Raw genomic sequence first — 13638 nt, 5'->3', positions numbered from 1 at the left:
TACTGACCGCCCCGACTCTGCATACCCGAAACCGGGTAACCTTTCCAATTCCTTACTGTTGTTTGTGATACCCTAGCAGGGGTGTCCAACCTGCGTGTCGCATGCGGCCCAGGATGACTATGAATGTGGCTCAACACAAAATCGCAAATTTACTTAAAACCTTTTATTTTTGCTCATTAGCTTTTGTTAGTGTTTGTGTATTTAATGTGTGGCCCAAGACATCTCTTCTTCCAATGTGGCCCAGAGACGTCAAAAGGTTGGACACCCCTGCTACCACTTCCTCTCTGTTTCTGGGCCAAACTCCTCCCAAGCATCACATCCTTATATTCAACCACCTGGCCACCTCTCGCTGGAGGCCCCTTTGTGCCTCAAACACAACTTGCCCCAAACTCATCTTCCTGCCAAATCAGCTTTCCCCTCCTCCTCACATCCAGTAATGGTCCCATTATCTGCCTAAAGAGCCAAGCTAGAAGCTTGGGAGTCACCTCCACTCCTCCCTCTCCCTCACCCCCACCCCATTCCCCTGTCAGTTATCTAATACTTTTAATTTTATTTCCTAAATATTTCTCCAATCCAAACGTTTGCCTCCATCTACTTTACCACCCTATTCCAAGCTTCTCATCTGGTCTCTACACCTCCAATTTCGACTTGGCTTCAGCCACACTTCCTCTACAGAGCAGGCAGTGACCCTTCTAGAACTCAGGTTCCTCTTTTAAAGTCTTCATTGGCTCCCCACTGACCATGGGGCCTTGAACTGACAATTACATTGGCCTGAGCACTGACAGTTCCCACAAGTGGTTAGTGGTTGCTAGTTTGAGAAAGGCTGAGAACCATGACACCAAATACTTATTCCCTCAGTTCTTTCCATCATGGGATTCCAGTTTTCACCTTCTTCCTTATAAACTGCATTAATAGAACGTTTCTACTAACTGTGGTTAAGTCAAGTGCAACCCTTCCCCAGAAGCAAAGGAAAATAGGAGATAACCAGAAAAGGCCATTTAAAACCTTGAGAATGTGGTCTTTCAGAAGGAAGACACACTGGCTTACTTGGGGAGCCTGGCTTACTTGGGGAGCCTGGCCAGCCAACCTGGACCCAAGGACATGCCAGCCATAAAAGTGCTCTTGTTGGACTTGCCCCGGTATGATATTTATAGTGCCACTCGCCCTTGGCCCTTTTCAGAAGTACTACCGTTAAGTCAGAATTTACAAGATTTCTCTTCCTGGATTGGAGAGGGCTGTTTCAGACTCAAACTAAAAATAACTCTAAGAGATTCTAAATAAGTGGGAGTGTCAATGTAAGAATGTACAAACCTGTAGAGAATTTTAATGTTTATTTGAACTAATACTGATGATGTGTGTCGGGGGACAAGATCTCAAATGCTCCCGAGAATAACAATTTCACAATTTCTTTTATGCATTTAAAATTAATGAGGGAATGCAAGGAGGAATCCATGAGGATGGGAGAAAGCAACGATTAGATGATTATGTGCCTCGAGTGACTGGCCCAATTAGCAATGTATGATTTATTACGTCACCTCTTTTTCGTCCACAGGTGTAAAATGTTTTTTGTACAGATAGTTCATTGGGGGGTTTCAGAGAGGTGTCCTCAAGGGAGAGTCAGCACAGTTTAATTACTCAGTCTGTGGGCATTTATTAGTAACTACAATGTGTCAGGCTCAGAGCCAACTACTAGAGATACACAGATGGCTGACACTACCACACTTTCCTGAGAAAAATTACACCACTCCACTAAACCTGAAACCACAGAGCTTTCCTAAGGTACCACATACATGCCACTTCCAAAGTAGAAATTCACCCTTGAGGATTTTGCCTGTACTGGAACTTTTGTTTATAGACCAGCCCAGTCACCCAATACATGATGGCTAACTCAAGAGCCCCATCTGGCCTCTGAAGCCTTCTTTGAATCAAGCTCTTATAAGAAAAGAAAAAAAGAAGGGAAAGAACTTATTTCTCCCTTGAGAAAGGGAAAGCAGCAGATCGGCTGCCATTTTTCTGAGAAAATATTTTTAAATGATCAGCCTCATTCCAAACCAAACAAATGTGAATTAAAATGAGATTTCTGTCAATTAACCTGGCAAATACTAAGACATGCTTAATGTCTAATGTCGGTCAGTGAGCATCGCCGTCTTGGCAGGTGGGAGAATGAACTCGGCTATCCGATGACAGATCTTTTTTTTAAATCCTCACTTGAGGATATGTTTATTGATCTTAGAGAGAGAGACATTGTAAGAGAGAAACATCCATTGGTTGCCTCCCATAGTCACCCCAGCTGAGGATTGAACCTGTAGCCTAGGTATGTGACCTGACTGGGAGTTGAAACCGTGACCGTTTTGGTGTGCAGGATGATGCTCCAATCAACGGAGCCATGGCCAGGGCTGGACAGGTCTTTGATCCACTAATTCTACTTCTTTTAATTTATCTTAAAGAGAGAGAGTTGCCCTGGCTGGTGTAGCTCAGTGGATTGAGTGTGGGCTGCGAACCAAAGGGTCGCCGGTTCAGTTCCCGGTCGGGGCACATGCCTGGGTTGTGGGCCAGGTCCCCAGTACAGGGTGCGCGAGAGGCAACTACACATTGAAATCTCTCTCCTCCTCTTCCCTTCTCTCTAAAAATGAATAAATAAAATCTTTAAAAAAGAGAGAGAAAGAGAGAGTCAAAGGTAAGTATTACACATTTTCTACATTGAACATGCATATACATTGCTCCATCTGGCACATCTTATGTAACTGAAACCACTTGAGAAGGGCATTTGTGTGGGCCTTGTAGCTGTCATTCGCACTCCAAGTTGCCAATGACTCACATTCTTTCCTGAAAGGAAATTTGGAGAGGAGTAGAACAGCTCTAGGGGTCTGGTGTGGGGAAGAGGAGGCAAGAAGAAGTTGGGAGGGAGGCCCCAGAAGCGTGGGCACATCGTAGGCTTGAGCAACAAGCGATGGCTATCGTGGCACAGCCTGCGAATGTAGTTCTCCAGGAAATTCGGAGTGCCCAGTGGCCTTTCCAAGTCCCTCCTGGGAAGGCCCCGCTCCAAGTGGTTGGGGCTCCTGTTTCAGGCCCAGGAGCAACTCCAAGAGGGTAGCTGCGGACACCCTGGGCTGGATGCAGGGGGTTGGGGGGGGGGGGCGGGTGAAGTGCTAGCACCGTGGCCTGAGCAGCGGCTCCCAGGGCCTAACAGGCTGCCTAGTGTGGGGTTGAAAAGGCCTGGAAGGAGCTACTGGCCAGGATAGAACATCAGATGGAAAGAACAGACTGAACAAAGAAGAGAGGGCCTTTAGATACTAACGACAATTATTTATTTGTGCATCTCTCCTCCTCCTCCCTGCCCTTTGTCCATGCCTCTCTGCGAGCAAAGTTTAGTAGGACACGTGCCAGCAGGTGACAATGCTTCTCTCTGGGGTCATGGAACTCTGTAGGAATGTTCATTCTTCGTCTTTCCATTTTCTTAAAAAAATTTTGTTAACACGCACCATGAATTTAATAATCAGGAAAACTCCAGTAGTGTCTGTGCTACACACCGGCATGTACATGTGAGAAGGAAGAAGGCACAGCACAGTGGGTTGTGGACTGTGCTGGGGCAAGGGAGGCAGCTGGGAGGAGGACAGCTGGGAAAACTCCAGAGTACTATTTTATCGGAGAAATCAGGGAAGGCGCCTGTGATAAGACAGGCTTTGGAGAGAGATCTGAAGGTGGTTAGGGTGTGGCCCTGGTAATATCTGGGAGACAGCCCGTCCCCAAGGGAAAACAGCAGGGACAAAGGTTCTGACCTTGTGGGCCAAGGGAAGGGCTCGGATTTAATGGCCCAGGCTGCTTGTCCCATCTCCAACCTCGGGCCAGAGCTGGAAAGGACATGAGAGAGCATCTCACCCCTGCTATCCTAACGTGTGTTCCCTGGAATATGACTCCAGAACATGTTGCGAGGGAAAAGGGCACATCCCCACCACCTACCACTGGAACAGGTTCACAATGAACGCTGGCTTAGCCAAGGCACTGACAAATGGTGCAGTAAAAGGAATTTGCCCGGATTTATCGCAGCAGTGCCAACCATTTCACCACGAACCTCCTTTTTGCTATAAAATCCAGTCACGTCAGGCACAACCCATGTACTTTGTGATGCCTATATATCCATTCTTTGAAGAGCGAAATAAAATCTGGAGATCTGAACCGACTTCCCCAGGTTCCCTGGGGGTCCACTTTTAAGCTTGTGGCTGAGAGCGGTCTGGACCCTGCTGTCTGGACTCACAGCCCAGGCACTGTCCTAGAAGCTTCTTATCCACATTTAACAGCCTGAGGGATCAGTTTGGGTTTTTCCAAATCTGGAGGAAGAGCTTCTGTATGCTCCTCCAGGGAAGACAGTTACTTTCTCACCAGACCGTGTTTTTGTTTAGCCATCTTTAAGTAAAGATTATAATTTAAATAGGGGTTTCATCTCCACGGGCGCTAACAATGTATACATTTGTCTGAACCTTGTCCCCCCGGTGGGCATGCAGGGCTAGCACATTTCAAACACACATGGAAAACCAAATATATTTTAAGCAGCCAATAAGGACAATCAGACCCTCCGCCCGCACACCTCACTTCTCATAGAAGCCTGAGAATGCATGGGCTGGGTATTTTTTCTTTCTTACTGAGGACTACCAGGGTGGCACTGTGGCTTCGGGGCTTATTTACAAAGTGCCAAGCCCCTGAAAATTTTCATACCTGCTTTTCCAAGGCAAATGCCTCTTCTGACACAGGGCACCCATGTAATGTGGTGGTTTCAGAGGCTGGGCCTTGGGTCAGACGGGCACGAGAACCCCAACACTGCCACCACCGAATACATGACTTGGGCAAGGGGCCTCAGCCGAATTTAGAGCCTCTGTTTCTTCATCTGATGCAGAGGGGCAGCCACTTCCATGTATGTTGTGGGAGCAGACACCTCCCCCAGGCTGTACAGTGGCTACATAATGGGGGCAGGGGGAAGTACATGGGGAGGGGTGTTAAGGCAAAGCTGTCCTCTTTTTCTTGGCTCAGGAGCTATTTTGGTCTGAAGGGCTGGGAGCTGCGGCTGTAATCAGGGCACCCCCAATCCCCAGGCTATGGTGGAGACTGGGTTAAATTTAATTAAGGTTTTTTTTTTAAGAAAAATTTTTAGAGAGGGGGAAGGGAGGGAGAAAGAGAGGGAAAGAAGCATTGATGTGTGAGAGATACATCATTGGTTGCCTCTTGCACTCCCTCAGCTGGGGACCTGGCCCGCAGCCCAGGCATGTGCCCTGACTGGGAATCAAACTGGTGATGTTTCAGTTCACAGGCCAGCGCTCAATCCGCTGAGCCACACCAGCAAGAGCTAATTTACCTTTTTTCCACACACTAACCTTCAGTTCCATATAACCACCTCCAAACCTTTGCCCCTGCTGTTCCCCAGCCTGAAATGCCTTCCTACATCCTCTATACCTTCGGGGAATGGTGGGGCCACAGTCTCGGCCCTCCATGCCTGCCCTTTGCCCAAGAGCCCAGTGGTGCTCTGTGGCACTGACCAGCTGACTGCTTGGCCCAGGGCCGCAGCCCTGGACAACAGAGGAAGCAAGAGTTTTCTGTGCCAGCAAAGCAGGATCACAAACAACAGCAAAAATGTTCAGATCTTTTGACAATCAATAACCTGGGCAATTCTTTCCCAGTACAGCTGGGCTGGGCCCCTGCTGCTGCTGGATGGTGGGCTAAGGTGGACCAGAGACCAAACTACACAGCTTCACACATGGCCACGAGGGGGCGTAAACACACTGCAAGAAGTACCTGAGCATCACACTTCCCAGAGCTGGTGGAAGGGGTGTGTGTGTGTGTGTGTGTGTGTGTGTGTGTGTGTGTGTGTGTGTCCTTCCACAGTGTTTAGCTCTAACATTAGGAACTAGCATTGTCAGTGGAGGAGGGGGTGGGTAGGCCTACTAATACCTTAAGGGACCTCGAGAGTGGTGGCTGAGGCTTGGCCCTGAGGTAGGCCAGTCCTGGCCCAGGCGACTCCTGCTATGCAGCCTGGAGCACTTGTTTTCATCGATCTGATCCTCCACATCTCGCTGGCAAAATAGGAATAAGAATGGTACCCACCTCTAAAGAGAGGTCTTGGGTCTGATAAAATGAGTCAGTCAGTCAATCAGTGGGCTGTGTTTGCTGGTGGGTCACCCTATAAGCACATGGAAGCGTGTTCTGAGGGGCACAAAGAAAGGTGCTTTCAAATAATTTGTTATTCATTATTTCACTAAAATAAAAGCATGTTGAGAGAAATCAGGACTATGCTTACCTTCTTTATACTTACCTGTCAGTTTAATATCATTTTATATTATTTTTATTATGTCAGGGCCCCATAATCCTTTTGGTGTGTGGCTTAGGTGGGTTTTCAGCCCATAGAGGCCCCCATAGGGGCTGTGGTTGACAGGGCCCCCACTGTCTATTGTCCATGCAGGGCCCAGGAAAGTGGAAGTCTTGGTGGCATCCCCTGGAGAGGAGCTGGGTGATGGGCAGCAGGGTCCACATGAGGTCCCCAACCCTCTGCTACTCCAGAAGCTGGCCACCAGGAGGCCCCACCTTAGTGCTCTCCCTGGGACCCCACTTTCTTCAGGCTATGTTCAATCCTCCACCCTGCGCCCTCCTCGAGTACCCCTGCCCTGGGGTTCTTTAATCCCCCCAGATGGCCTCTCATTCCCTGGACTTGCGGTACCACTGGAAGAACATTTGGGGTATCTGGGGGCGCTGTCAGTTGGGAAGTCCCAGGGGTGCTAGGAGTCCTGCAGAGCAGTTTCACTCAACAAAGCATTGTCTGACTCCTGCCCCACCTTCAAAGGCATACAATCTGTTTGTCTTCATTCAAACCTACAACCTTGTTCCGTGGGATTTGCAAACCCATAGTAACACTTGCACAGTGTTAATACATAGCAAATTAATGTGCTTCGTGTTGTTTGAAATTTTACAAAGAGTCATTCACCATCTAGGAAAATCATGCCATGAAGGCAACAATACTCATGTTCCTCTGCCTGAACGCATTTGCAGTGGTCATGTTACGTGTGGGGCTTCCGTTTATGGGCACAAACATCAGAAAACCTCATCCCATCTTCAGGGTCCTAGTGCCCTGGCATTTACCTCCTGACACATGTATTGCTTTATCAAAAATTACCTATTCAGATACATGAGTATGATTTATTCTATAGTATAAATAATTATCTTTGATGTTACAACTAAGGTATTGAATTAATATTTGAAATTATGTGTAGATGAATTATATTTTCTTTAGTTGTCATTGAAGGCTTATAAGGAGAGGCATTGCCCTGATTATAAAAAGTCAGCTCTGAGAATCTCGCAAACATAATGTGAGCGAAAAAGCCAGACACTAAGGAGGATTCCGAAATGAACGATTTCATCTATTTGAAGTCTGAAATGGACAAATGTAATTCACACTATTAGAAGTCAGGTTGGTGGTTACTCTTGGGAGGTAGGAACTTATGAGAACACAGGGGTTTGGGGGTGCTAGCACTGCACTTTTGCCGATCTGGGTGCTGGTTCCTCAGGTGCGTCCAGATTTTGAAAGTTCACGGAGTGTGTGTACTTTTTCTGTGTATATGTTATGCTTCAGTTCTGAAACCCCAAAACCAAAAAGCAAAGTTAACCTTGCTAGCAATGGGACAAATCAACATTATGTACCTGAAGACAACACGGGGTCATTTTGGCGGTATTTCTACGAAAACTTCATAACTGAGTCTGTCCACGAGGAAACCCCTGACAGATGCAACTGAGGAACATTCTACTACTCACGGGCCTGTACTCTCCACCCGCATCCATGTCTGGAAAGACAGAGATACACTGAGGGCCTGTCAGAGAGAAGGACGCTGAAGGGACAGGGACGGGACAGCTGAGTGCAAGGCCTGACCTTGTAGTTTATTGGGGTTACAAAAGGCATTATGGGACAATTGGCCAAATCTTTATTAGGTGTGCTGATTAGGTAATAGTAATGTAACAATGTTAATTTCCTGATTTTGATGCTTGTACTGTTTATGTAAGAGAGTATCTTTGTTTTCAGGAAAAACCACTGAAGTATTTGGAGGTAAAAAGCTATCTTGGCTGTAATGTATTCTCAAACAGTTCAAAAAGATATGTATATGTGAAAAGAGAAAGAGAGAGAACAAATATGATAAAACGGGAGTCTTGGTGACCAACCTGTGGGTATTCATTGATACTTTTTTTCAAGGTTTCCCTAAGTCTGAAATTATGCTAAAGTAGAATGGCTTTGGGGTGAGGGGCTCTGGGTCTGAGAGTGGAACCCTAAATGTTGACCCTTCCTTTCTCTGCTTCCACGACTGCACCCCCAGTTCTCCCAGGTGTCACTGTGAAGCAGGGCAGAAAAAAGGAGCCCAAGCCTGACATCCCCTGACATGGATGGGTCCTGTGTGCTGCGGGTGCTGGGGGTCCGTCTCTAGGGGTCTCAGCTTCTAGCAAGGACTCAGTGACCTGGCTGAGGTTGGTCAGCTCTTGACTGATGCCAGACACCGGAGTTTCTTTTCCCAGCATGACCTCTGACCTCAGAGGGCACTGAGATGGAGGCAGGCGCCCCAACAACTGTAAAGCTGGTTGCCGCTGCCCTGACCTGAGCCCCTAGCTAAGTTGCTGGAGCCACCACCGGTGCCAGCTAGAGCAGCCAGGTTGGCACATGGCCCCCAACCCCCAAGCCACGGGTCAAAGGACCCGTGTGAGCAGTTCTGTACCTAGCAAGCCACACAGGGTGGGGAGCTCTCCTCCCAGTCCCCTCTGCTGCCCCCAGAAACCACAGGCTTCTAGGTTTAGCACTGGGGCCAGGGTTTCAAAGGTTTGGTTGTCCCCAGAATATCTTTTAAGCTCACCTGCATGTTCTGGAAATTATGCCACCAGATCTTGCTCTCCTAGGAGAGAAAACTGAGCATTCTCTCAGCACCGACTTTTAAAGTACAGATGTCGTTGTTCTGTGTGCATCATAGATCATGGACTTGGTTACATGAAACGCTGGGAATGTCCTTATTTTCTATAAGTCAGTTAAATCTAGCTCTGAGCCCCCATTACATTGGGCTGGTGGGAAACTCAGCCCAGGTACTCTCCTGTCATATTAATGAGCAAAGGTCTGAGGTTCAGGAGGCTCTTCTAGTCATCCGCCCCTGTCCGTTTTGGTCGAGCATTATGGCCCCTTTGACTTTAGGAGACACCCGGGGGTAACCCACATCCTGAGATCCAGAGCTGCCTGCGCCCCACCTGTGTCACAGCCTGACTCTTCTGGGAAAGCTACCTTCCCTCCCCCATCAAGTCCTACCTTTGGCCCCCATAGACCATTTTATAGACGGAGAAACGGAGGCCAAGAGAAGAGGTCATATAGCAGACTGAAAAGGAGGCGACAAAATCATTCCCCCTGAAGGTGTATATCCCTCCCGGGGGAACTTGCATTTCATCGGGGACCTTGTCTTAACTGAGCAATGAAGCTCAGCTGACAGGATTTCAGGTTCCATGATGGAATTATTCGGCATATGGGTGTTTTTGAAATGTAAGGCTCTCCTGATGAGAGAAGAGCACTGAACCAGGAGTCATACATTCTAGGTCTCCCACCAGGTCACTTTGGCAGACTCTGTTCCCTCCTTGGGCCTCAGCTGGTCTACCTGTAGAGTGGGGTCATGGAACTCTTTCAGCTTGGATGCTCCAGGATTCCCTGGACCGCTCATTGATGGATCTCTGCCATGGCTTCCTCTGGCTGAAAGAATTGTACCCCTGCCCAAACCCTATTCCTGAACACTCAGGAGCAACAGCAGCAGCAAGGACCCACTCCCTAGTGTCCCCGGAGGCCTGGGTAACTGGAGAGACAGGGCAGTGCCCTCTGGAGGCACCCGTGCCCAAGGCAACCAAGGACTTGTCACGCAGAGCAGGTGCTGAGAGAGGAGGAGGAGGAGGAGAAAGAGCCCCTTCCTGAAAACCTGAGGGACCCCTAGGAGCCCATGTGACCCTGGGGCCACTGTGTCCCCATGCCTTTCCCACAATGCTTGTCCCAAGACAGCAGCTCAGTGGGAATAAAGAGTCACCTGCTCACCCTCCCATGCCTCTGAAGACAAAAACATTTGGGTTGCAGCTGGAGGGATTTAAATTAGACTCAGACTGCCAAGCCAGGAAATGCCAGGCCCCAGGCATGTGTCCTTACTGCAGGGCCGGGAGGAGTGGATGAATTGCACCTGCCAGAATTTGCCTACGTTGGAAGGTGGATTTGGGCCAAGGGATGCCTTGTGCTTTCTGAGCCTCAGAGAGAGAGTCCTCTCCTTCCACTCCAGGAGGCCCTCAGCCCCTGCTCCAGACTTCCAGTGGCTCCCCGTGACCCCTGAATGGAAAGGTACACTTCTGCCTGGTAACTAATGCCTCCAGAGCCTGGGGATCTGTGTGTCTCCAGTCACACATCCCCGCTTTGTTCATACATGTTGGGGGAGAGCCAGGCCTCCCTCCCTCTGTCTGGTAAATGTTCTCAGGAGCTGCAGAGACTCCTGAGCCTCTGCTGGGATGTCAGCTACAGTTGACCCTTGAACAATGCTGGGTTAGGGGTGCAAACCTCCCCCCATGCAGCCAAAAATTCGTGTATAACTTTTGATTCCCCCAAAACTTAACTACTAATAGCTTACTGTTAACCAGAAACCTCACCGATAACATAAACAGTCGATTAGCACATATATTGTATGTCATATGTTTCATATACTGTATTCTTACAATAAATAAGCTAGAGGAAAGAAAATGTTACTAAGGAAATCATAAGAAAAATACACTTAAAACATTTACTGAAAAATATCTCTGTGTTAGTGGACCCATTCAGTTCAAACCCATGTTGTTCAAGGGTCAACTGTACTTTGCCCTGGCTACCTCTTCCAGGAAGCCCTCCCAGATTAATCAAGTCTCTTCAACCAAGTCAGGACCCTTCTCAGGGATATCATCACCTTCCACCATTCTTGACAGTCTCTTAGGGTCTTGGCCTTTCTCCTGGAGGAAGAGCCAAGGTCCTGCCAGGTGGCCTGGGGCAGGGCCAGGCAGACTGGAGTGAGGTGGGGATTAGGGAGGTTTCTTGGAGAAGGAATGAGAGAGCCAAGTTGGCATCAAATGCTCTGAGACTGCCCTTGTGGAGGACAGAGGTTTGGACCAGATCTGACTCATTCCTGCTATCACCTTGCCTGGCTGCAGGCCCACGAAGGGAGACTGCCTAGACATCTTGCTAGCAGATGGCCCTGCAAAGGGTGACATCACTTCAGGCTGCACTATCCAAGATGGTAGCCACTGGTCCCACGTGGTCTTGCCACTAGGAATGTGGCGAGTCTGAATCAAGATATTGTTAAGTATGAAATATACACCGGATTCCAAAAATTTAATGCAAAAAATGTGAAATACTTCGTTAATTTTTTATGTTGATGATGTGTTAAAATGATAATATACTTTAGATATAATTGAGTTAAATAAGATATATTATTCAAATTAAATATACTTGTTTTTTTTTACCTTTTAAAGTAGAGTTACTAGCCCTGGCCAATGTGGCTTAGTTGGTTGGAGCATCGTCCTATAAACCAAAAGGTCCCAGGTTCAATTCCCAGTCAGGGCACAAGCCTGGGTTGTGGGCTCAGTCCCCAGTCGGGGCGAGTGTGAGAGGCAACCAGTTGATGTTTCTCTCTTGCCTCGATGTTTCTCTTCTCTCCCTCTCTTCCCCTGTCTCTAGGCTCTCTGAGCATGTCCTTGGATGAGGATTAAAAATAAAATAAAATAGAGCTTCTAGAAAGTTTTAAATTATATATGTCACTCGCATGACATCATTTCCATGTTACAGAGGAGACACAAGCCTTGGAGGGCCTGCATGCCATGTGGTGTGACGCCCAGGTGTAGAGGCCAGTGCATCTGCCCTAGAGACGATGAGCAAAGGCACAAAAAGGGATGAATTGTTCTCCAGGCCCTGCCTCTGACTGCGGGACAAACACCAGAACCTTCCATGCTCAAAGAGTCACATTCCCCAATCTCCTCGGAATCCTAATAAGCCAGCAGTACATGCTGCTTTTGAGGGTGGGCTCAGCATTGACGCTGTGACCCATGGATGTGGGAAGCTCCCCAAGATGTCCTGTCTGGGCAGATACTGTTATTGGACCTCCCTCCCACCCCAAGACCAGCTCCTGCTGCAGCCAACCATCCCTGTCGGCTTGGGCATCAGTGTGGCCCCTTCCAGACACAACTCTTTCAGCAACTCTGTTAGGTTACCTTTCAACCTGCACCTCAGACCCACCTCTGTCCCTGCCCCCAACCCTTGCTCAGGCCACAGACCACTCTCCTCACAGATGAGGGCTTTGTAGGTGGGGGTCCCAGGCTGGCCCTAAGGGCAGCCCCTGGCCCAGGCCACTGAAGCCACAGTGGCTGTGGAGGTAACCGTAGGTTGGGAACAAGTCTTCTGCAGGTACAAGCTCTAGGGGACGGGGTCTGCACAGCCACCCCATCTCCAGAGGCCCAGCCCAGAGAAGGGAGACTCCTGCTCTGGGGTCCAGGGCCTGGCTCCTCCAGGGGCAAATCCTCTGCCCTGGGCCTGGATACATACTGGGCACGTTGTAACCACTGGCCCTGGGCCCCCAACCCATGTCCCTTTGAGACCTGCCCTGGCTCCCCAGAGATGGACTCTTGGGAGCAAGCAGAGCCCATCTTGTCTTGCACTCCCCAAAGCATCACTACCAGGAAGCGACCTGGCCTCAAATGAGGATTCATGGTCCAGTCCTGGGTCCCTTGAGACCAGGTTTTCGGGAAGCATTTGGGATCCAGCTGGGACATCCCGTTTGGATATAACAGGGTCAAGCCGGGGCTGTGCTTACAACAGAAAGAGGCCAATTTCGGCTTTAAAATAGTTTGGATTTTAAAATGAATTAAGGGAAAGGGCTTAGGGAGTGAAGATTCTTGGCAGGCTTGGGTTAATTATTACAAAACGAGCTCCCATTTCTCAAGTCCTTTGTGGTGCCAGGACTGCGGTGCCACCATCCCAGCGAGCGGCTGGCCAAAGTCCCTGGCAGGACCAGCAGCATCGGGTCTGTTATACCACCTCCATGTGGCCACCACTGTGCCCATCCCCCAGCCCACCCTTGGACCCAGTTGCTGTGGCATAGAGCAGGAGAGTTATTGGGTGGACAGTTCCAGGTTCAAATCCTGCTCTGCCACTTGCCTACTTAACAGCTCCCGGCCTCGTCATCCTCATCTGTAAAATGGGGGTAATTACAGTTCCAGGAGCATGAAACAGCCAGACATCTGCCCCAGCCCCTTTGCCTGCCTTCAGAGGCAGCATTACTAGCATTACTTCCCTGCTGCTACCTGCACCCAAGCTGAGCAAACACATCTTCCAGACACCACGCTTCTCATGGTTACCTGCAACAGGTAGAGAGAAAATGCCCCTATAACAGACAAGGAGTGCCTACATGGGTGGAGCTGTCCTCCAGCCATCCCGGGGCCCCCTCACTCACCCACCACCTTGAATTAAGATGCTCCAAAGCAGCCCACCACCCTCCACCTCCCTCCTCAGCTCAGACCTCACCATTCCACTGCTTCCTCCTCCTCCCCTTCAGGCCCCTGCACGTACTGGATGTCCACCCTGGCCAGCTC

The sequence above is a fragment of the Desmodus rotundus genome, chromosome 12, assembly GCF_022682495.2.
Source record: "Desmodus rotundus isolate HL8 chromosome 12, HLdesRot8A.1, whole genome shotgun sequence".
Lineage (NCBI taxonomy): Eukaryota > Metazoa > Chordata > Mammalia > Chiroptera > Phyllostomidae > Desmodus > Desmodus rotundus.
The sequence above is the reverse complement of the archived record's forward strand: the minus strand, read 5'-3'. Positions refer to the sequence as shown.